This window comes from Meriones unguiculatus, chromosome 12, assembly GCF_030254825.1.
Source record: "Meriones unguiculatus strain TT.TT164.6M chromosome 12, Bangor_MerUng_6.1, whole genome shotgun sequence".
Taxonomy (NCBI): domain Eukaryota; kingdom Metazoa; phylum Chordata; class Mammalia; order Rodentia; family Muridae; genus Meriones; species Meriones unguiculatus.
The window spans coordinates 99,379,489-99,402,476 of record NC_083360.1 but is presented as its reverse complement, the minus strand read 5'-3'; positions in this window follow the sequence as shown (position 1 = coordinate 99,402,476).

The following is a 22,988-nucleotide window of genomic DNA, read 5'->3' as shown; positions in this document are numbered from 1 at the left end:
GGTTTTCTACTTTTTTATTTTGAACTAGGTCTCCTGTAGCCCAGGCTTGCTAATTACAGAAGAGACCTTGAATTCCTTATCCCCCTATCTCTGCTGAGATTATTGGTGTGTATCACCATGCCCAACTATGTTTAAATTTAATGAAGGAAATGAAACCCCTACAATAAAAAACACTAACACGCCAAAGAAAGAAATAGGTGAAGACACTGGGAGATAGAAAGCTCAATGTTCAGGAACTGAAAGAACTAACTAAGGAGTCCACGCTATCTCAGGGAGCTGCCCAGTTTTCTTTGGTATCTGAAATCCATGTTCCTCCAACTCCAAGGTTGCTCTCATGGCTAGTCACTGACAACAGAGGCCCCAAAGACTACTAGTGAAGTTCCCTGTTCTCTCTGGATACTTCAACCGTATCGGTCCTCTTCCCTCCCAGAGCTGATACAACCGTATCCGTCCTCTTCCCTCCCAGAGCCGATGCTACCCCTCACACTTCTGCACCCTCTCTGGTACTTCAACCGTATCCATCCTCTTCCCTCCCACAGCCGATGCTACCCTTCACACCTCTGCACCTAAGCATCCCAGCTGCATCCCAGCACGTTTTCTCTGTTATCAGAAACAGCCTGGACTATGAACAAGGAATTATCTTTGAGATGGAATAGACCAGATCTGAACCTTAGCAACAGCATAAAATCTTAACTGAGAACTTTTCCCACCTGCAGAAGTGAAAGAAGAGTCCCTACCTCATAGATTTGTTATCCAGAGGAGATGAACATGATAATGTATGTAAAATATCCCAGTAATGCTAAGACTCTGTCCCATAGTGGAAAACCTTATTGTCATATCTTCCCCAAGACTAGTAGTTTTCAAGTAGGGGTCATTTTAACACAACTTTCCCCCCATTTCTGCTTAACTGGTGACACTGAGCAATATCTGAAGATATTTTTAATTATTACAACTGAGGTGGAAATGCAGCTTGAAGCTCAGGATCTGTCTAAACATTGTGCAATGCGGAAGACTTCAGTCATGCCAACTTTGAGAGATCTTGCCATACAACACCCTCAGGCTGCTGATACTTCCTCCACTCGTTCTGACCACTAACACTGCTAATCCTGGAGCCCTTAAGCCAATTATCAAGGGTACTTGAGCAATTGAGGAAATCTGAATATGTGCTAGCATTAAATATGGCCTTAGGAATGTATTGTTAATGTTTAGGTATAATAATAAGATTCTTGACTTGTACAGTGGTATATCCACATTTTAAGTATTTGAAATGTATAATTCAGTTTTAAATGGCTCAGGGAAAGAGATTCCATGAATACATAATGAGATAAAATGAGTAGAGCAAAATGCTAGCTACTTTTGAGTTGATTCTAGGTGGTAAATAGACCAGGGCCTCACATACTCTGCTTCCTATTTCTATGCTATTTAGAATAATTTTGTAATGAAAAAAAAAAAAGATTTTAAAATACCTGAGTATACAGATGAGGTATGGATTTAGTTATTTACAAATTATTACATTTCCCAGACAGTCACTGTCAAATATGCATTTCTTACCCTGCAGCAGATCTTTAAAATGGTGATCTTGAAAAGCATTTTAAGGATGTAGAAAAGAGAAAACAAATAATGACTGTAACTCCGGAATCAATTGTAATTAGTTTAGATTGTCTAATGTGCACAAATACAGTGGGACTCAATTCTGCTCAGTAAGGACAGGGCTAACACACTGCCAGCATGAGGACAGCAGGACTTATCGTGGGAAGTAAGCCACTTAGGTGGCAGTGCCAACTGGACTTCCTAGACACATGTCAAAAACACTGCAAAAGAAATCAGGAAAGCACACACGCATACACCTGGAAATAAATATGATGAAAGAAATGAAATACATTCATATTGAAAACTTTAAGACACTGAAGAAATAGCAGAAGGCATTAGAAGACAGAAAGGCCTCCAATGCTCATGGATTGGAAGAACTAATATTGTAAAAATGTCAATCCTACTCAAAGCGATCTTTAGAGTCAATGTGATCCCAATCAAAATTCTAGAGCCGTTCTTCAAAGACATAGGAAAAACAATCATAAAATTTATATGGAAGCACAAAAGACCAAGAATAGGCAAAGTAACCCTGAAGAAAAATAATAGTGTCGGCAGGTTCTGGTGGTGCGCACCTTTAATCCCGGCCCCTGGGAGGCAGGGCAGCTACAGCTATGTGAGTTCAAGGCCAGACTGGTGTACAGAGCTGAGCTCCAGGATCTCCAGGGCTATCGAAGAAACCCTGTCTTGAAAAACAAAATATTGCAGGAGGTATTGTCATACCTGATTTCAAGATATATTACAGAGCTATAACAACAGAAACATTATGGTACTGACATAAAACATACACATTAAAAAATAGAATGATGAGCACAAGTCCATGTAACTACAGATACCTGATTTTTGACTAATATTCTAAAAGTAACTAAGACAAGACAGTATCTTCAATAAATGGCTCGGGGAAATCTACATATGAGTGTATAAAAGACTGAAATTAGATCCTTATCTCTCACCCTGCACAAAAATCTAAATGGATCACGGACCTCAGCATCAGACCTGATATTCTGAAACCGTGAGAGGGTAACTTAGGGAGTACACTTCAACATACAGGCATAGGAAAAGACCCTATGAATAAAACTCTGGTCACTCAGGAAAAAAGAGCAATGCTTTGATGAATGGGATCTCATGAAACTAAAAACCCTGCACCACAAAGGAAACTATCTGGCCAAGCGGCAGCCTGCAGAATGGTCAAGAATCTCTGCCGCCTATACATTTGACAGAAGATTAGTGTCTGGGACATACAAAGAAGTGAAACACCTCAGCATCAAGGCTGGAGAGACGGCTTAGCAGTTATCCCAGATGACCCAGGTTCAGCTCTTAGCACCCGCACAGGCTCCTAATTACCTGCAACTGCAGCTTCAGGGTATCTGAAACCCTCTTCTGGCCTCCATGGGAGCCTGAGTACATGCAGTTTACACACACACACACACACACACACACACACACACACACACACAAATTAAGAAGCCTCTCAAAAACGTAAACAACAAAACAACCCAGCTACAAATGAGTTAAGGAAATAGAGTGTTCTCAAAAGAATGAATATAAATGGCTAGTAAATACTTTAAAGATGGTTCAACAAACATTCTTATCTGTCAGGGAAATGCAGATGAAAACTACTTTGAGATTCCATATGGCCCATTATCAAGAATACAAATGACAATGAGTGCTAGTGTGGATATGCAGGGACCCTTATTCCCGCCAATACACTTTTGTTAGGAATGTAGTATAGCCACTTTGGAAATCTGTGTGGAAGTTTCTTTAAAAACTAGAATTAGAGCCGGGTATGGTGGCACACACCTTAAGTCCCAGCACTCAGGGAGGAAGAGGCAGGTGAATCTCAGAGTTTGAGGCTAGACTGCTTTACAGAAGGAGTCCAAGACAGGCAAGGCTACACAGAGAAACACTGTCTTGAATAATAATTTAAAAAATTAAAATAGAACCATCACATGAACCAGGTATAATCCTCCTACGCACGTTCTCATAGGAGTCTGCGCTTTCTGAGAGATATTTGCTCATCTATGTTCCTTGCTGCTCTATTCATAATAGGTAGAATATGGAATCAACTAATGGTGATGAAAATGTGGTACTTATGCACAATGTATTTTTATTTGGTTATAAAAATGAAACCATGAAATCTGGGGACTGGTAAGATGGCTCTAGGCAAATGTACTTGCTGTGGAAGCCTGATGGTCTGATTTGGTCCCTGGAACCCACATGAAGGTGGAAGGAGAGCACTTAGCCCCCAAATTGTCCTCTGATCTCCAGGTGCATGCCATGGCACATGTGCCCACTCTAATGATGATGATGATGATGATGATAGTTTTAAAAGAAATTACAAAACTTGCAGGTGAACATAAGGGACTGGGAAAAAAGGAGTGATGTAAGCTAGGCCTAGAAAGACAAATACCACATATTTTTATAAATTTCTGTTTGTTGTTTCTCTGTTTCTCTCTTAACCTGGCTATCACACAAATAACTGGGACTTTTATATTTGTGTAATAGTAAGATTCACAACACAATAACTGAGGAGTTATTTCTCTATTCTTAGCTCTCTAAGCTAATCTGGTTTTCTCCCAGCATGCATCCCAGAGATACTTGACCTTTGCAGCTTTTCTCTGTTCCAATGCCTTCTCCTAATGTCTTCAGGATCTCTCTGGGTTAGTCACTGAATCCCCTTCTTCCTCCCCTGGCTGGCAGGAAGTCCAGCCCTATTCTCTCCCTTGGTCAGCAATTTGCTGTTGCTTTATTGGCATATCAGGGGGAAATTGGGGAGCAGTGTTTACACAACATTGAGACAGGAGATTCTCAGAACAAGGATTGCAACCAGATATATGGGGTTCTGTAATTAGCATTTGAATTACACAATAACCTTATGCCTATGGGGTTTCTCTGCATAGCTCTGGCTGTCCTGGAACTCACTTTGTAGGCCAGGCTGGCCTGGAACTCACAGAGATCTGCCTTCTTCTGCATCCCAAATGCTGTGATTAAAGGCATGTGCCGCCATGCCCAGCTCAAATACCTATTTTTTATCTTTGGTTTTTTTCAAGACATGGTTTCTCCATGTAGCCTGGCAGTCCTGAAACTCTCTCATTAGACCAGGCTAGCCTTGAACTCACAGAGATATGCTTGCCTCTGCCTCCCAAATGCTGAGATTAAAGGCATGTGCCACCACTGCCTGGCCCAAATATTTATTTTTATATACATAGAGAAATGGAACTCTTATCCTTGGAGAAGCTTCTCTTTGCAGTGAATAGAGGTAAAGGGACAAACTCATGGCTGCTTAAGCTGCTAAGAATAAATGATGGTTGAGCACTCAGTCCTAAACAAGGTTTTTAGACCTTCCTCTCTAATGCTTAAGGAGCAGAATTACAGAAAAAGGGATGGAAAGAATATAAGAGCTGTTATAGGAATGTGATCACCAGCTCAGACTTTGATTTCAAAGCCGGTGATACCCAGAAGGAAGAAGCACAGAGAACTCCCTCCGATGGTGACGTTAACAGCTGCATCAAGATTGAGTTTCTGAGGTCTGGGCTGTCTGATGCCCAGGGCATCACTTCAGTAGCATCCTCACCAGACATGATTTTGGAGCTGCTCCTGGCTGTGTGGACAATGAAGCCTTTTGATTTTATTTGTGTTACTATGGATCTGGCTTAACATTGTTTCTGTACTGTTTAACCAGCCAGTGTTGACTTATGTTTCTTATAACTAAGAACTCTGAAAGATACTCTTGAACTTGCTCTCTCTTATTTTTTCCTTAAGAAGAAACAATCAAGCCAGACAGTGGCGGGGCACACACCTTTAATCCCAGCGCTTGGGTGGCAGAGGCAGGTGGATCTCTAGTTTGAGACCAGCCTGCTCTACAGAGTGAGTTCTAGGACAGCCAAAGCTACAATAGAGAAATCACACCTCAAAAAACAAAAACAAAGCAAGAAGAGCAAGAATAATAATAATAATAAGGAAAATAATGAGAAGAACAACAAGAAGAAGAAAAACGAGAACAAGAAGAAGCAACAAGCCCAGAGTCACTCTGCCTGAAGCCTTCTCCCTACCACTGCTGGCCTGTTGCTCCTTTTAAAACACTCACAGTAACTTGTACATATCTACAGTACTGCTCGCATACCATTACAGTTTCACTCTCCCAGGCTGCTCCACCATACTGACAACTAGGAGCTTTCCCTGAAAAGGAAAAACTGTTCTTTTTCATCTCTGTTTTACGAGTATCACAAATTTGCTCGAGTAACTAAATGGGTCAAATGAATGTTTTAGAATTCTGTGCTCTGTAATAGTTATGCAAATATGCATCCTTTCAGAGTTTTAAAAATCATTAAGATTCTTGTCATAGCATCATGCTCATGAGGGTGTAGTAAATAAAACGGAGAAAATTTTAGAGCTCTGGTTTTTATAAAGTATCAACCATAAATTCTTTGGAAATTACACCTTATGTTAATGGATTCTTTCTCAACCTGGTAATGGTTCCCCCTTTTTGTACTGCCAGAAAAACTTCCATTGTTATCCCAACAATTACTTTCACTTCTTTTGATGTGAAAATGTTGAAAACATGACTTTGAAAATCCATTTAGATAATATTCCCTAGAGTACCTTAACTGTTTGAGAAGAGTTATGTAAGAAAAATCATTTTAGAAGTAGTAAGATGATAGATACATCTCCTCACGGTGCTTTTAGTCTTATGAGCTAGTGAAGTCAAGGCAAATGTGTAAGAAAGAACCTGTAAAATTCATGCCTCAACGAGTGGGGGGGTTAGTGATCCCAGCCCTTGAAGACCTTTCTGGGTATCACATGATACTTTTACAGCTCTACCAGTTTCAGGCCTAGACAGACGCTCACATGGTTATCGAGAGAACAATCACATGAGATCAAGGAGGCACTAGCTGTGTTCAGTATCACCATCTGCAGAACTATGTCTATCCTGAATAATTCAAGTCTTAACACAGGCACATGCTTGAGTGAGTCCCTGTAAAAAGCTGAGTGTAGCAGTATGTCAGGGCTGAGAAGGCAGACAGGAGGGTCCTGGGGATTGCTGGCAGTAAGAGATCCTGACCCAATAAATAAATAAATAAATAAATAAATAAATAAGGTGGAGGGAAGGGAGGTAAAGGCATCAACATTTGCAGGAAATCCTCACAATTTGAGTTCCAGCCCTGGGATCCACATGGTTGGAGAGAGGGCCAACTCTTGGAAGCTGTCCTATAGTTTCCACACATGCGCCGTTGTGTGTGTGCTCACACATAAATGAATTTAAAATAAAAATAAGGTTGAGTACAATAGAAGAAGACACTTGCTGTTTACCTTTGGCCTTCATATGTACTAGCACACACACACACACACACACACACACACACAGGCACACACACACACTCACATGCATATACACACACACAGTACAAAATTTATTGGATGTGTTTTGCATTTTAAAAGATTTATTTATGTATGTATGTTTTTATATATGTATTTATTTGTATAAATGCTTTGCCTGCATATATGTTTTTGTACCACATGCATGTCTGACGGCAGAGAGGCCAGAAGAAAACATTGGATCCCCTGGAACTGGAGTTGCAGATGGTTGTGAGCTGCCTTGTGGGTGTTGGAAACAGAGTCTGCAAAATCAGCTGGCGTTCTTAACTACTGAGCCCTTCTCCTTCTCCTTCTCCTTCTCCTTCTCCTTCTCCTTCTCCTTCTCCTTCTCCTTCTCCTTCTCCTTCTCCTTCTCCTTCTCCTTCTCCTTCTCCTCCTCCTCCTCCTCCTCCTCCTCCTCCTCCTCCTCCTCCTCCTTCTTCTTCTTCTTCTTCTTCTTCTTCCTAAGCAGGTCAAAGAGTATCTTTCTTTCATCTTTATATCTCCCACTTGAAGGTACTCTTCAACAGGCATGGTGTCTTCCTCACGTCCACCATGTGTAAGAGTTTTCTCTGTGTGCCATATTGTCTCTTCCTGGGCAGTGTCTAAGCCTGGTAATAACTTGTTCCTTCAGCTGAAGGGCAGGGATGGTTTCTGTTCCTTGCTACCCTCTAGGTTGTGTCTTTGACTACTGCTTGGCCTCCCAGAGCTCCTGATTCTGCGGTGCCTGGGACTCTGTGTTGCAGTTCACCTCTGCATCTCTGGTGGAACCCTGGTCGATACATTTGTTTTTATGTACTTCAATTGTATTTTCTGTGGGAAACTGAGGTACAGCAATGCAATGAGCAGGGCTGGGGCCTCAAAAAAGCAGGGCAACTTATCAATACAGAATCTCTGACTGAAGAATTTGTTTTTCACAAATGGTGGAAACTGTAAAGTCATTGGTTTCTTCCAAGGTTATGAACAACTGCCACTAATTCAGCCAAGCAGACCCATGATGACCCCACTGTTAAATAGGATTTCTTGTTTGGGGAGACCCAGAATTGTTTTGGGGGGTTGGGGGAAGACAGAGCAACAGTCCTTCAAAATATGGACTGAAGCTTTTAAAGCGCAAAGTCTTGTTATTTGTCTAAACTGTTTTAAAAACAATTGTGTAGCTATAAATTAAAATACATCTATTGTTTTTCCTAGCTTGCTTTCTACTACTGTAATAGAACATTCTTACCAAAAGCAGCTTGGGGAGGGAAGGATTTATTTGTCTTACAAGTCAGTCCATCACTGAGGGAATCAGATCAGGAACCCAAGGCAGGAACCTGGAGGCAGGAACTGAAGAAAGGCTATGGAGGAGTGCTTCTTGCTGGCTGGCTCCTCATGGCTTACTCAGCCTGCTTTTGTGTACAGCCCAAGACCACCTACCCAGGGGTGGAACTGGCCACAGGAGGCTGGGCCCTCCCACATCAATCACTAATAAAAAAAAAATGCCCCTCACAGGCTTGCCTATAGGCCAGTCTGATGCAGGCATTTTTAAAATTGAGTCATCTCTTTCCCAATGACCCTATCTTGTATCAAGTTGACAAGAAACTAACCAGCACAATCACAAACAATTTAGAAAATACAGAAAAGACTACACTTAAATTTGAAATAATAGTAGAAAAAAAAAAAAAAAACAAAACCACAAGCTGGGGCTACAGAGATGGCTCAGTAGTTAAGAGCACTAGCTGCTCTTCCAGAGGACCTAGGGTTCAGCACCTATAACTCCAGTTCCAGGGGTTCCAATATGCCTTCTGGCCTCTGCAGGCCCCAGGCACACATGTGGTACACAGATATATGTGCAGGCAAAACACTGCAACACACACAAAAAAGTAAGTGGAATGGTTTGTATAAAATGTTCCCCACGAAGCAGATTACTTGTATCTGGGGCACCTTGTTTGATCGGTGTTGTGCTGTTTGTATCCAGCACTTTGTTGATAAGGAAGCTGAAGGAAGGCCCTAATGAATTAAACAAGAAGCCCTTGTTAGCTTGCTATTGGGATGGTGGAAAAAGTCTCACATTGCTACAAATTCGTGTACTGATATCCTTTAGGACACTGAGTTCTCTGCTTCGTTACTTATAAATTGGTAAGTGTGTCATTGTTGCCAAATGCCTTTTCCATAGAGCCTTGCCCTTGTGAAATGTGAATCCATATCTGTATGGACACAGGGTTTGTGACAGCCTTAGGCCAGTGGCTCTCAACCTTCCTAATACTGTGACCCTTTAGTACAGGTGCTCATTCAGTGTTAACCTCCAACCATAAATTATTTTTGTTGCTACTTAACTATAATTTTGCTACTGTTATAAATTATAATGTAAATATCTATATTCTCTGATGGTCTTAGGTGACTCCTGTGAAAGGTCATTTGACCCTAAGGGGTTAGGGCCCAGAGGTTGAGAACCACTGTCTTAGGCAGTCATGGAAATCAATAAAAGCAATTATAGTTACATTTGTTACATGGAAAAATATACACATTAAATCCAAAGCATTTTCCCTTTTGTAGAAGACCATTCAATGTGATCTCTGGAGTCCAAGGCAGCAAACACTAGATTTGTGGTCTTCCTTTTGCAGTGGTTTAAAAACAAAATAAATTTAAAAGTTCTTCTGACAGTTTATGGACCAACTATTCAATGAGGAGCTTTGTTTCCACAATATATTAAAACCAAACCAAACAAAACAAGAACAATAAGACATTCAGGGCTGAGAAACTGTCGAAAGAGCTGATTGTACCACAGCCACAGTGACTGTCACTGATAACACGTCCCCAAAAGTAGCAGTTCCTCTTCCTGTGGCATCCACTCTCTTGTCCTCCCCTTCCTGCTTCTTCCTCCCCCTCCTCCTCTAGTTCTCCAGCTCAGTGTGTGCGCTCACCCTACCCAGCCACTTGTTGCTCTTCAAGTGAAGCCCATGGAAAGCTGGCTTAAGATGACTACAGAGTTTTTGTTTTGTTTTATTTACTTTTGAAAAATGAAATCATCTTATTCCAGATAGAACTTTGGACAAATTAGTTTCTAAAAACTAAAATACATCATGAACATCTCTTCCTATCCAGTCACACAGAGCTTTCCTCTTCACTTCTCTTTACTTTCCTTTCTTCTCCTTCTCCTCTTCCTCTTCCTCTTCCTTCTCTTCTTCCTCTTTCTTGTTAATGTGTCTGGCTGTAACTTTAAGAAACCACAACTTTTGAGCTAAGTAACTGAGGTGTCTGTATCAGGCTTTGCTGTGACAGGGCAGGGCAAGCCTGGTGTTGTTTGTGGTAAGCTGGTGGCCAGAGAGCACTCCCAGAGTGCAGCTGGACCCTGCGGATGAGCTGGAAGTTGCAGGGGGAGAACGTGAAGGGGCAACCAAGGAGACAATAGCAGGCTGCTACAGCTGTTGGCTCTTCTGTGTCTTCATTTGGGAAGTCACTCAGAGACCAGTGACCAATAGTCTTTAGATCTAGCCTGAAGAGTCTGCAGCAATTGTGAGGCTGTTTGTGGTTGTGCTTGAGTCAGACTTCAGACAAACAGCAATTAAGGAAAAGTCAAACTTGGGAAAGGACAGGATATATAACCGGTCTGGCTGTGTTTCTGCTTAATTAATTAATTAATTGATTGATTGATTAATTGCCTTCACTGCCCAGGCGTTCCCCACTCTACTCATGTACTCCATATTCTTTGAACTCTACCTGTTGACAGGTACATGCCCAGGGGTGGGGATGGCCTTGTACACTGTTATTCAGATGCTGATTTCTGTGCCCAGAGATTTGGTTGCAGTCGGGAGATGGGTGTTATGGAATTATTAATATTTAATATTGATTCATATAATTATTAAGGCATATGTAAAAGGAATTAGTTATTCTATAAATATTAATGAGTGCTGGTTAATATTACAGCAGCTGTTATTCCTTAACCTGCTATTTCATAAATAAAAGACACAGAGAGCTATGAGATTTAGCACAAGCCTTAAAACTGAAGCTGGGCGGATAGTAACTCTCTAAGCTGTCTTGTCTGCTTCCCGTCCAAAACCCCCATAAACACTTGCACATATTCCGCTTGGGCTGCTCCTGGTCCAGCAGGCCTGTTCTCAGAGCAAGCTGCTCTTGGCCATGTCCTCCTGGTTATGCTAACCTACGGTGACCTGCTCCATTCTTTCTCCTTCCTCTCTCCTCCTTGTGGTCCCTTTCTGACTCCAAGCCTGGGAAACTAAACTCTGCCTACCTTTCTTCTGCCCAGCTAAGCTGTCAGCAACTTTGTTAGCCAATCAGAAATAATTGGGGAGCTAAAGTTCACACAACGTCATTTCGGATACATGAGAATTTGCTCGTAGGATGGTGAAGATCCTGGTGGCCAAGCACTTAACGCTTGAATACACAGTGCCTCCAGATCAACCCCAACACATGGGCATTGTCATTCCTACAGAGTCTCCAGTTCAATGTTGTTTGAAAACTGCTCACCAGTTATCTCTGAATGGTTAATAAAGAAGCTTATGAGACAGTGACTGGGCAGAGAAGAGAGCAGTCTGGGGGTCTCAGGTAGAGAAGAGGAGAGGAAAAGAAAAACATTGCCATGAGAAGGTATCATGAGGAGTTCACCACAGAGACAGAGTTACAGCAGAGGCCAAGGCAAGACTGAGATGGCAAGTAAAAAGGCACATGGCTGGGAGGTAGCCAGACTAGCATAGCTGGGTTAGAAGAAACGAGTATCTGTCCAGCTATGGGTCTTAAAGCTTGCTGAATAAATCTAACTGGTATCAGTCATTTGTCTGGAAGCCAGAGCAGGTATACAGAAGGCGCCTACCACTAACACTGTATTTCAACATCCCAGAGTATCCTGCTGGTCCTGTCCCACTTGTCCCGCTTTGCCATTCATGGACTCATAATGCACCTGTAGAGCGCAGCCGGGTTGTGCAGATGGGAATGGTCTGTCTCTTAATTGCATAACTATGATTACCGTCGTTTTCCTTACAGAAGTCAATCTGTGAGGCATCACTAGCAGGGAGTGAATTGGAGATGGGTGGTTTTGTTTTTTAACATGGTGCATTTAGCAAAGAGCATAGTAACACTGATAATCCATGGCAACATGTAATGTGTAGTAGCATCAGTCTCCAATAACAAACATAATGCAAATTCTAAATCTCTGAGCATCTATTTGAGGCTCCAAATTTAACAACTTTGGTCTTCTGTGAAGGGGAGGGAGATTTTCATTCTCTCCTATCTACTGTTGCTCACGGGTGGTCAAAGCCTGGCCCTATAGTTGTGGTTGGCTCTGCTTTGAGCAGCTTCCCCCAGGATTTTTCTTTGCTGAGCCTTCTTCTGTGGCATAACCCAGTCTCTGGACCAGACAAATGTTTGTTTCTCACTGTGTGCCAGCTTAGCTGTTGCCATTGGCCGAAGATTTGAATCCACAGAAGCTGTTTAGAAGCTGGAAAGAAGTGCCCTTAATTCCTGGCATCAGTAACTCTGCATCCGTTCCCCCTGACAATCATTTCTTACCCCCACGGTGAACCATGTCCTTTCTTGCCAGGCTCACAGGCATCAGTTCTCCAGGAAATGACTTTTGCAGTCTCTCTACAGAAACACAGGAAGAAGGAACTGATGTTTCATTGCTAATTGACCACACTGTGGTAGAGAAGGCCACAGGCAGATGAGTAAAGGCTTTAGAGTTGACACAAATACATCTAACAAAGACCAGCAGCTGCTATCACTGGCACGGGTAGAAAGCCAACTTTGTTTGGAAAAATCAATAATGGGGTCACCAGAAAGTCGGTGTGTTAAGGAGTGACTTAGGCTATGGGTATAAATGGGCAAATTGTGATCAATACAACTCATGCTTGGTGTGTGTGTGTGTGTGTGTGTGTGTGTGTGTGTGTTTATGCATGTGTACACGTCATTGTAAGGGATGAGCTTCTAAGAGGGACAGTGAATATTTTAAGAGTTGATGGGAATGGAAGGTTTCATTTCTCTAAGTACTGAAAAGAGCATGCTAATATTTATCTCAGCTATTAGTTATTCTGCTGAAGATTTCCAGCAGACTTAGATATTTAGCTAGATGTCCTAACAAGCACCCCAACACGTGGACACCTGAGAGATTTCCGAGGCCACCAGTCTGGACAACACTACCCAGGCACGTGTGCTCTTCCGATTCCTAAGTTGTTCTGTGGCCAAACAGCCTTATCATTTCACAGAACCGTCTTTGGATTTATCACCATTTTAAGCCCTGCTTCTCAGATGACTGCCACACCTAATTTCCTGACACAATCCCAGCCTCAGCACTCCTCCTCATGGTTCCTTTTGTCTCTGGGCTTTGCCTTTTCCTTCACTTTTTCCTCCCTATTTCATGAGAGGCTGTAGTCTGGCACCTTCAAGCTCTCCTTCCCTAGTACCTTGAAACACACCTTAATCACCCAACTGTAGAAGCCTGTGACACGAGTGACTGTTTCGTTATCTGATTGCTAACCTGTCTTTCTTGTTTGTTTTACAAACCTTTCTGGAAGGTACAGGGTATGGTTGGCATGACTACCTGACAAAACAGCTTCCAACAGCGTCCGGCCACCAACCAGCCAGCACCAGCACCAGGAACCCTGCCTCTTGGGGCCTCTGAAAGGTTCCCAGAATTTCAAATGTCACACACTCTCGGGTGTGTGGGGATGTGAAGCACACCTGAGATTAACACAAAAACATGTTCCCGCAACATTCCTGAGTGCTGGGGTCATAGGCGTGCACCACTGAGCCCAGCCATTTCTGTGTTTTTTTTTTTTTTTTTTTTTAAGGAAACCAAAATTATAAAATTATCACTAAAAGGGAGTAAGAATTTTAAAGGAACAGCAAACAAGTCCTTGAAAGGGTATTTCAGACAACTGAACTTTCAGTGGCTGCTTGGAACTAACAACTAATCCTTCACGTGTGTTCTGACATACTGTTAACTGGCTCTGCGATGGCAGGTTAGGCCTGTGCTGTGAATGAGTGGAATCCAACAGCAAAGCAGTTCCAAAACCAAGTGAAACAAGCTTCTTAGAAGTTATCAGTGAATGTGGGTCAGGTGTGGTGGCACACACCTTTCATCCCAGCACTTGGGAGGCAGAGGCAGGCAGTTCTCTGCAAGTTTAAGGCCAGCCTAGTCTGCAAAGTGAGTCCAGGACAGGTAGGGCTTGTTACACAGAGAAACCTTGTCTCAAAAAACTCTAAATAAATAAATAAATAAATAAATAAATAAATAAATAAATGTTATTGGTGAACCTACTTAAACACTAGGTTCAAGTACTTAGTTTTGTTTTTTTTTTAACATTTAGTGTGTGTGTTTGTGTGTGTGTGTATGTTTGTGTCTCTGTAAGTATGTGTCTGTGTATATGTCTCTTTGTGTGTATGTGTCTTTGTGTGTGTCTCTGTGTGTGTATGTATGTCTCTGTGTATATGTTTTTCTCTCTGTGTGTATGTCTGTGTATGTAAATCTTTATGTTTCTGTATGGGTGTCTCTATGTGTGTCTGCATGTCTATGTGTGTGTCTTTGTGTATGCGTCTATGTGTACGTGTTTCTGTGTGTGTATGACTAGGCCACAGTGTACATGTGCATGTCAGAGGAAACCTGCGGGGCGTTAGTTTTCTATTTCCATCTTTCCATGAGTCTCAGGAATGGAACTCAGGCTTGGCACCAGGCATCTTGATGCTGAGCTATCTTCCTTGCCCTTGGCTGATTTTTCTAACACTTAACACTTCTGAGTGCTGGCCATGCTCATAAATCAGAAGCTGCTAGATCAAGGGAGAAGAGGGAGAAGAGTAGATTCTGGAAGAGAAGAGAAACTTTTAGTGGTAGCTATCCAAGAACTAAAGCTGAGTCCCATACACCAGCGCCTGGGTCATGGTTTCTTTTGGCAATGGGCAGAATAGAGTTGGTCCCAACCTCTGCTGTCAGAATCAGCCCAGGAAGTCTTTTCCGCTCTGATATATTTGGCCTGGGAGGACAAATGAACATGTGTGTTTTCTCTCCCGGAAAGGGTTAGTCATATAGTTCAGAGCCCTCAAATAGAAAGGTTTTCCCTTATTTTATAGGCCTGTGCGTATTGCTAGTGCTTAAAAAATGTAGTTCCAGTTAGGTTTCCCATTAAAATACGTCATGTGTTCTGAGCCATTTACCTGTTACAAGTTGCCCTCATTAGGGTTTCTATTGCTGCAGTGAAACACCATGACCAAAAAGCAAGTTAGGGGAAGAAACAGTTTATTTGGCTCATACTTCCATATCACTGTTCATCATCAAAGGAAGTCAGGACAGAAATGCCAACAGGGCAGGAACCTGGAGGCAGGAGCTGATGCAGAGACCATGGAGGGGTGCTGCTTCCTGGCTTGCTCTGCCTGCTTTCTTATAGAACCCAGGACCACCAGCCCAGGGATGCCCCCCATGTGGTGTTCTGGGCCCTCCCCCATCAGTCACTCGATAAGAAAATGCCCTACAAGCTTGCCTACAACCTGACCTAATGGAGGCGTGTCCTCAACTGCGGTTCTCTCCTCTCAAATGACGTTAGCTTGCGTCAAGTTGACATAAAACTATCTAACACACTAATATTAAGAATCCAAGTGATTTTATATTTGAAACTACATCCAGGAGTGGAAAGACGATGTTGGATGCAGGAGGATTAGACATGCAAGGTTATTCTTGAGCTACATAGTGAGGTGGAGGTCAGCCTGGGTTTACAAGTGAGTCTGTAGGTCAAAAACAAAAACACAGACAGGTAACATTACACTACACTAAAAAGGATTGAAGGTACAGTGCAGTGGTAGAGCTCTTATCTGTAGGGCACGACTCTGGATTAGATTCCCACTGCACACATTAAAAATTAATGGACAAAAGATGTGAAAAGGGATGTTCATAAAATCTCAAAGGGTCTCCCAATAGATGCTGCTTAGAAAGATCAAATAGTAATTTTATGGTGATAATACACAAATAGGCATTTGGCTTCCTGACGCTAAGCATAGAGAAGGGTGCAGTATCACTTCCTGGAACATGTTTGACAAAAAGGCATGACTTGAGTCTAACCACAGAGAAGCAGCAGACAAACCAAACGGGAACATTCTATAAAGCAACACGTGCCTATCTTAGGAAGAAAGACCGAGGGCTTCAGTGAGATGGCTCAGTAGGTTTGACTTTCAAGTCTCATGACCTGAGTTCCAGCTCTGGGACCCGTGTTGTGGAAGGAGAACCAGTTCCTACAAGTTGGCCTCTGACCTCCATACTTGAGTCATGTTCCTTTATGCAAACACATACACATGAATAAATAAACAAATGTAATTTTAAAATGCCGAGCTCACAAAAGGCAAAAGAAGAGAAACTGCATCAAATTAAAGGGTCTCAAAGAACCGTCACAACTAAATGTGTCATGTCATAGATTATATCAGATTCTATACAAGTAAGAGTTATTAGTGAGCAATTCTGGTCAAATTTGAACAAGTTCTGCAGATTGGGTAACCCCATGGTTTCAGCGTCAGTGTCTTGAGTTACACTATGGTTGTATAGAAGGCCCTTGTTTTGGGAAACGCACCTGTAGTAGGGAGAGCCAAAGGCCAGCACGTCTGTCATTTATGCTTAAATAGTTCAGAAAAAAAATATCTATACATAGAAGGAGACAGAAAAAAAATCTTAAAGTAAATGTTGCAAAACATTAACATACGGAAGCCGGGTTTAATCCCAGTGCTTGAGGCAGAGGCAGGAGGATCCTTGAGTTTATCTGCAGAGTGTGTTCCTGGTCAGTGATGGACCAGCCTGATGCCATCTTAAGATCAGAAGGTCAATATAAGGTCAACTACAAGGTCAACATAAGTTCGTTCTTGTTTTCTGTAGAACTCAAATTTGACCAAGTCTTGACCCATTTTTTGAATCTGACATGTTTCATGCCCTATACTCTGACTTCCAGCCTGATAAGACATGTTCTGCCAAATAATTTAAGTGTTCAGCCAAATTTCTATATAATCAAAAAATCACCCAAACCTTGGAAACCCCCCAATATTGCACTTTTTAAAGCCCCGCTTTCTCCTGTGTTCACTGCTGTTATTTAAATCCCCCTTTAGGGAGACAGCCCAGTTCGAAAGAAAATGAAGCTTGCTTAATTTGACTAAAAGAAATTGGGTAAAGGTTTTTACTCATATTTGATGGGATTAACATCAGGGCTACACAGGAAAACCCTGTTTCAAAAAAACAAACAAGAAAAAAGAAAAAGAAAAAGGAAAGAAGAACATATGGGAATTTTTGTACTACTTTTTCACTGTCTGAATTATTTCATAATGTAAAGTTTAAAAGCATTTCATAAGAGCATGGCTATTTGTTGGAGACAAGGAATGCTTATCAAGAGGTTTCTAAGTAAGCTTCAAAGCCCTTTGTACATGTAATACCTTGTAATCTCCACATTAACACTGTGTGATAGGCAGGCTTATCTTCAAATTAAAGATGGAGAAACAGGTTTAGACAAGCTGAGGCACTTGGTCAAAAAGTACTCATTAGTAGTGGTAGAGGCACAGTGAAACCGAGGCTGTTCCCCTGGATGTAATTACTGGGCATGGCTGGGCATCTCAGCCCTCAGGTAGGTTTCTCAGTGACATCACAGCATATAGACACACCCGGGTGGCTCTGAGGCCTACCACAGAAAGAAAGGTAGAGACTAACGTAACTTATTTCTATCCCATGCTTTGTCCTTCTGAACACAGAGAAAGACTATAGACTCCCTAATCTTTTGCAGGCAGGTAAGGCCACGCACGTGACTAATTCTGGCCAATAAAAGACCAACGGAAGTGAAGTGAGCCATCATGTCCAAGGTCACGCACGTAGGGGTCAAAGTGCTTTCCTCCAGCTGTGGCTTCCCTTTCTAGTACACAAGTTTAAAACGGTAGAGCCACTGGCTGGAAATAATCTGTATCCTGGAGTCTCTGCCTGGGGAGAGAGGCCTGAAAACCCACCTGTTCCTGGGTTGTGTGTGAATGGAAGTAAATCTGTTGAATGAAACCACTGAGGTTTGGGCGTTCACCCAGGAACGCATCCCAGCCTCTCCTACTAGGCAGAAGGGCATGAGGCCTGCAGGACCTTGATCAGCAACTAAGTGAAGGAAGCAGCTGGGAGTGAGTGTCAGGAACCGGGCCGGGGAGGCAGAGAGGACTCTGTTGCTTTGGAGCCCTGTGTCCCATTGTGGGAGAAGAGCCGTGATCTAGTCAGACCCACCTCGTTGTTTGAAAACCTAGATTTAATACGGAACTCTCAGTAATTAACATAGAGTTTCACAGGACAAAGCCGAAACCAGGCCCCTTTGCTAGCTCCTAGGCATCCTAGGTGCGTTGCTGCTCTTCTGCTTTCTCTCCTGGCTCCTGAAGCCCAACTCCTTCTCTTCAGATCTTTGCTAGATTCCACCTTGTCCATGTCAAACCCTTCCTGGCCCACCCCTTTAAGCTGCACCTCTTCCTTCATGGCATTCTCTATATTTAGGATGGGTTTTTCCCCCCTCCATATTATTTATCATCTTTGAAAATAATAGACTTTGGATGTAATCCTACAACTTTGAAGTCTGGGTCAGGAGGGTCTTGAATTTAAAGCCATCCTGGGCCACATAGGCAGGCTTTGTTTGAGGAAAAAAAAATAATTAAATTAGATTAACTCATAGACTTAGGGACTTACTAATTGGCCTTCCCAGTACAATAAAAATAATACGCGGTTAGGCTAATCCTCTGTTATGTCCAGAGTTGCGTGCTAAGGGACAGCACCTGACACACAGTGAAAATTCCACAAGTACTTCTTTAGGAAGTGATTTTGATGGGAATCTTGCTGTGCGGGTCAGAAAAGAACTTCTTAAAGAGTTGACTCAACTCATACACCTTTAACATACAAATTCTGTTTCAGATCCTTATTGAACAGTTGTTGGGAGAAAGTGCCATTTGAAGTAGCAAGCCATACCCTGCCTCCAACAATGCCAAGGTTTGATTTATTTTGTTCTGTGAAATGAACCGCAACAGGTGTGAAGAAAAGCTATGTGAGTTCCAGGATGCCTGTATGTTTGCCTGAGCCTTCCCAGGACACACTGACAGAGACTAACTGTCCTCCTGTTCACGGGTCCTGAGTCTGTTCCTACCTGTGTCTGCCTCATGCTGGCTCACGGCCAATGCTGGTCTCCAATGTCCTAAGGGGCAGGTGCTTCCTGAGGCTTAGGAAGTGGGTTGTGTTTCTGTCACTGTGAATGAAGCTCTGATCACTACAGTGAGGCTCTGAGTAAGCTCCTCATTTGTTCTCTTAAATTTAATGTTATTTGTATGTGCGTCTGTGCACCTCTTGCATGTCTGGTGGCCACAGAGAACATCAAATTTCCTGGAACTGGAGTTACACATGGTTGTGAGCCACCGTGTAGGTGCTGGGAACTGAACCTGGGTCCTCTGTAGACGCAGCCAGTGCTCTTAACTGCTGAGCTGACTCTTCAGCCCCATTTCATGTTTGTTTGTTTGTTTGTTTTTAAATAATTCTCATTCTCCCCACTTACAAAAATGAAGAAATGGGCTCATAAATCCCATCCAGGACTTACATATTTTGGATTTTTTAAGATAAAGATTCATTTATTTTATGTGTGTGCGTGAGTACTTGAGCGTATGGTTTTGAACATGTGCATACAGGTGCCAGTGAAGGCCGGAAGAGGTGTTGACGCCCCCTGAGCTGGAATTCCAGGTAAGGTCAGTGCCCTTTAACTTCAGCCCCAGCATGTTGGAATTCTAGCAGACTCAGGGCTCCTGAGTGTGGAGCGCACACTTTAGTTCTTTACAGCCAAGCAGCACTGCCTGCCTCGTGCCCCAGTCCCGACTGACGGTGCCGCTGTCCACACTTCCTCTGTGGCCGGTTGCTCTTGCCACATGCTTAGGAGATGTCCCTAAGCAGAGCAACAGGGACACTTGTAGCAACCCCAAATACGTTCTACAGTGCCATCCTTGTATTTCCCTCTGACCCTGGTGCCTCTGTCTCCCCCTCGCCCCTGCTCTGTGCCTCACTACAGTCATAGTACTTGCAGTGCAGGCCTTTCATGTCTTTCTTTGCTGCAGGCCTCTATCGTGCCTTCCTGTCTCTGTCTGTTTTTCTAGGGTATTGGTAGAAATGCTGCATTCTCAGCTTAGATCAGAGAGCTTAGATCACTTTATTTCCCTCAAATGTTGTTGCTTTATGCAGATGGCTATCTTATCAACATGTGTGCGTGAGCACCAGGTGCATGCCCGGTGACAAGGAGGCCAGAAGCGCTGGACCCCTGCAGCTGGAGTTGTAAACGATTGTGAATCACCAATGTAGCTGTTGCGAACAAAATTTGGGGTCTCTGAAAGAGCAGCCAGTGCTATTGACTGTTGAGTCACCTCTCCAGCCCTTCCTCCTTCTCCACCTCCTCCTCCTTTTAAATCTTATAGAATGTCACCAAAGTACCCAGTTGGCAGGGCTGGGGGCTCAGTCACTACCAGGGTTTCTCCCTTTACCTCAGCTTTAAACCAGCACAAGGCATGCTGGTTAAGCATTCTCATTTGCCTAGCCCATGCAGCTGCTGGACTGCACGTGGGTGTAAAAATAACAATAGATGAAATTTATGGAATGTTATCAAAGTCCCAGGGACTTAGCAATACTCTACACAAATAGTTTTGAATGAGAAAATTTTGCTCTTTGGTCTAGAACATTCGTTCCGGGAAAACCAATGTTCTCCTTCATCTTCAGATCTGTTCAAACTAACTTCTCACTGATACCCTTCTGACCACCCCCGTGCCTCAGTCCCCACCCTCCCCCCTCTTTACCGAGCACTTTAATCTTGAGCACACTAAGTCATTTGTGGCTCAGCAGTTTTCATAGTAATAGGGTGCTGTGGTTTTGTCTTTCTGTCCTGACTAGATACAAGCTCTAAAAAAGGAGCATCTTTCTTTTTTTCTTTTTTTGTCCATTTATGGCTGTCTCTCTCAAGCCCTAGAGTAGTAGCTAACATTCAGGACAGTGAATATTGGTGGAATAAATAAATGACCCTCATTTTACAGACAGAGAAGGGATCTAAAGAGGTAGCTTCTGTGTCCCATCACCAGCAAGGGTCTGAGCCCTGGTTCTGCTCACTCCTGTACTGTCTTTGTGTCCCCACAGTCAGGTCTGATTTCCTTAGGCATATTTTCCTGCCACCCCTGAGAGGATTTGCTCTATTCGCAGGGCTCTGAGAGAGCCAAGGTGTGGATCCCAATTACTCATGAACTTAGGAGTCTCTCCCTTCCTTCAGTTGATCCTCCATCCTCCTCCTAGACACAGCCCATTTCCAGATGTTAATTTCCAGCAGCATAGACACTCATCTAAGGAAGAGAAGAGGCTTCTCTTCCAGAAACATTACCGTTTCACTTCTGCTGCTGGAAGAGCTGGCTGCTTCTTGGAAGGATACTCAGAAACAAAGTTCAGCTCGCTCTGTGTGTACACGCCGAGTGAAGGTGGTTCCTAGGCTAGCGGCTAGATTCTCTCCTCTTAATTCCAGTCCTGAAATCCAGCCAAGTTACCTACATGCTGAAGCCCCAGTGAGCGGAGTGGGCCCACGTGAGGCCACTTCTCAGAGGGCAAGTGAGAAAGGGGCCACTCTTCCAGTGGTTGTCCCCAGATCTTCCTCCGTGCACGAAGCTGCGGCCTCAGACGACATTCACCTGCATGCTTGCTGAGAAGGTCCAGTTTCCGTTTGTGCTCTCCCACCCTCCCCATGGTTAAGACAGGGAGGGGAGAGCAACTGAACCCGTAAGTGGAGAGGCTCAGAAAGCCCGTCTGTGGCTGGTTCAGCATCCCATAGTGTGGCTCTGAGGGCAGTGCTCCTCCTATGGGTCCTCACTTTTTGTTCCTTCAGAGAAAGCTGTGAGCAGGGTGAGGTAGTGCATGCCTGTTATCCCAGCACTCAGGGAGAGGCAGGCAGATCTCTGTGAGTTCAAGACCAGCCTGGTCTGCAAAGCAAGTCCAGGACAGCCGAGGCTACACAGAGAAATCCTGTGTCAGAAAACAAAACAAAACAAAATGGCTGTGTCTTCAAAGTATATCAGTTTCCTAATGCCGTTCACAGAAGTGCTAATATTAATGAAGGTTTTATTCTTCTCTCTTGCTAGAAAGCCAACATTTAAGAATATTGTAGAGAGAGAGGGGAGGCAGCAGATTCCGTTCCCTGCAGCCTGCTCCTAGAGCCAGCACTTATTTGACTGGGCTAAGAGGACAGTCTCAAATGCTTCCTGTCTTTTTAGTGGCTTCCTAACTCTCTGTAATTGACAGCAGTTTCAGACGCTAGAGAAACAAACCCTGTTCCGATCGCTTTCACAGCTGGCCCTCTATGCGTTAATCCTGAAGATTCGAGGAGAAAGACCAGCGACCCAAATCATTATGGCCAAATTAATTTAAGCAAACAATTAATTAAAGCAAGCTCTTTGAAATTTTGTATTCATACGTGGGGCTCCCTCTCTCTAACCCGGAGTTCAAGAGGTCAGCACTGGATGTGAGGCAGATAAGGCTTTTATAGCTCAGGTTAGAGGCAGGCAAAATAGGTGGGGTTACAGGAGCAGGACATAAGCATAGCAATTTAGTCCCTCCTGAAACACAGACACGGCTGCAAGGTGGGCCTAACAGCGCAGCTGTAGGTGGTCCTGTAACCTTTGGAAACAAAGGCAGGGTGGCACGATGGTTATAAACAACTTTTGAAACAAAGACGTGGTTGCCACCCTGGAACAGGCAGCACAGAACCATTTGTAGCTAAGGTTACAGGCGGGAGCGAGGAGCAGTTTTCATCGTGAACAGGAAGGAGCCTCGTCTGTGTTTATTGTCGGCTGGCTTGTAAGCCCAAGATGAAGGCAGGCTAGTTCTTTACATGCTCCCTACCTGTGGCGATCTGTCCTAGGCATGAGAGCAGCAGACTTTCAGACTGAGCAGCTCGCTAGAGCTGCCAGCAGCTCCGGGCACCACGGGAAGGCTCTTTTACTGGCTTCCACTTTTCTCTGAAGCAGATTATGAATGTTGAGTGTGTGTGTGTGGGGGGGGGCATTATTAAGAAAAT